The 2,357-nt window shown below is 42.3% G+C and overlaps 1 pseudogene; it reads left to right on the forward strand.

Annotated features, from left to right (window-relative positions):
* Window positions 1–962: 962 nt before the first annotated feature.
* LOC118643084 lies at window positions 963–1,088 on the forward strand (annotated as a pseudogene).
* The last annotated feature ends 1,269 nt before the right edge of the window (window positions 1,089–2,357 follow it).

Here is a 2,357-nt window from a genome sequence, read left to right on the forward strand (position 1 = left end):
TGGTTACCAGAGGGAAGGCGCGTAGGGCGACAGTAAAGGGTAAAGGAGGTCAAATATATGGTGGTGGAAGGAGATTTGACTTTGGCTGGTCAACACACAACGTTAGCTCTCCTGACTCTCTGGCTTACCTGCTGAAGATATTGAGACTCCATAATTACTATGTATGCATAAACATATACATATACAAATTTGTATACACACACATCCTACTGGTTGTTTCTCTGGAGAACTCTGACTTACACAACTTTATACCCTGCTTATCCTATAACCAATTACTCAAGCATGATATGTCAGTGTACTGAGTAGTCCATACTACACGTCTCTCTCTTTCTTTCTGCCTAGGGTGCCCTCACCCTCTTCCTGGTCTCACGAACATACTCACCCTTCAACACCCAGCCCAAATGTAAACTCCTTCTGGATGTCTTCCACAAGATTCTCAGCAAACGCTAGTTGCTTCATTTTATTTCTATCAAGCATTGTATAATTTCCTTTGTTATAAAGTGTATAATAGTATGCCAGCGCTAAAACTCGGGGCCAGTGTTGTGCCAACAAATATTTATCACGAAGTTCATCACTCAGTATCCCTTTGCATTCCCAGAAGCTAGCACAGTGCTGGCAAATGATAGGTACTCAAAACTTCTGGACTGTTATTTATTATTAAAATGGTCACATTAAGGTTCAGCTTTTGGTAGGTTCACAAAGTAGAAAATAAAATTGTATTTGGAAAACTCTCTACTATCAGCACGCTTTCTTTCTTAAAACTTTTACTCTTCCCAAGGCTCTTCCTGGCAATGAAATTGATTGGATAAACTGAAACCTGAAAGGGGATGGGGGGAGCTATATACTAAGAACAGCTCTTAGTGACTAACTGGGCTCAATTTTTTAAAAAAAAGAAAATCAGAGCCCTATCGCCTTAGTGACTAACTGGGCTCAAATTAAAAAAAAAAAAAAATCAGAGCCCTATTGCTTCTCAGCCTTTTGGCTAAGATCAAGTGTAGTATCTGTTCTTATCAGTTTAAAAATCAGAGCCCAGCCTGGCTAGTTTGGCTCAGCGGTTAGAGCGTCCGCCTGCGGACCAGAGAGTCCCAGATTTGGTTCCCGCTAGGGGCACGTACCAAAAAAGAAAAAAAAAAAATCAGAGCCCAGCAGCTTCTGCACAGGGGCCTCTCACACAAACCGCACTCATAGAGAAGTCACCTCTGTGCTCAACTGTCCACCTCTGCACTGAGCTGCTGACTGCAGCAGCCCTTATAAAGATTTCCTGGCGTCCTATTTCAACCAATAGGACTGAGGCTTTCCCCATCCAATCAGAGATGCGCAGCTCTGACCATAAATGACTAGAAGGCGGTGGGAGGGGGGTGGGCGTCTTAAAAATCTAGAAGGATTATGTACTTGGATTGTCTCACAGGTGCCCTTAAATTCTCCCTTCATTATAAGAAAATGAGGTTATAACTCATAGATAGTAGATTAGGGAATATTATTTACCTAAGAAAGATGATACTATACTCCACCCAAACTCAAAAACAAAAACAAACAAACAAAAAATCCTTGGCCCTACATCAAAAGATTGGCAAAAAATTATAGATGTATATTTTGTTGTTGTTGTTGTTTTATTTTTTATCCTTACCCAAGGACAGTTTTCCATTTTTGTTCAGATAGAGTGGGAGGGAGAGAGAGAGAGAGAGAGAAACATCGACGTGAAAGGGACACATCGAGTGGCTGCCTCCCATACAACCCCAACCAGGGCTGGGGACAAACTGCAACTGAGGTATGTGCCCTTAGTAGGAACCGAACCCAGTCCTCTCTGGACTGAGGGCCGACGCTCTTACCACTGAGCCAAACCAGCCAGGGCTAGATGTATATGCTTTAAGTCAGAGAAATTGCATTCCTTTATAAAGTGATTCTCTGCCTTAACCCACTTCTTCAATCAAATGAACAGCCTCTTGTGTCAGGTGACAGTCTCAGTCACTTTGGAAGAGATGTCCTATAAACTTAAATTTATCATTCACCCAATATCTATGAGAGCTATTCTGCCAGCATCTGGCTCCAATCTCTGTCCACGTCCTCCTCACCTTTCTTTCTCACATTCCCAACTTTCACAAGGAAGGAAGAGCGAGGGACTTCTTGATTACTTTATTCCTCTAAGGGGCTGCCAGGACATTCCACACAAACAAGGATGCTTCTGGAACTGAGGAAGAAGGAAGAGGAAGTAACAGAACCAAATGTCTGCGAAGGACAAGCTGATTTGGCAGGAAGTGAGAAAGAGGATGAATGAAGAGGTTCTTTTCAAAAGCCCAGGCACTCTGACCAAGATTGGAAATCGAGAAAGAAAATCGCTTATATTTTTAAGTCTCACT

Source organism: Molossus molossus, unplaced genomic scaffold (assembly GCF_014108415.1).
Source record: "Molossus molossus isolate mMolMol1 unplaced genomic scaffold, mMolMol1.p scaffold_m16_p_3, whole genome shotgun sequence".
Lineage (NCBI taxonomy): Eukaryota > Metazoa > Chordata > Mammalia > Chiroptera > Molossidae > Molossus > Molossus molossus.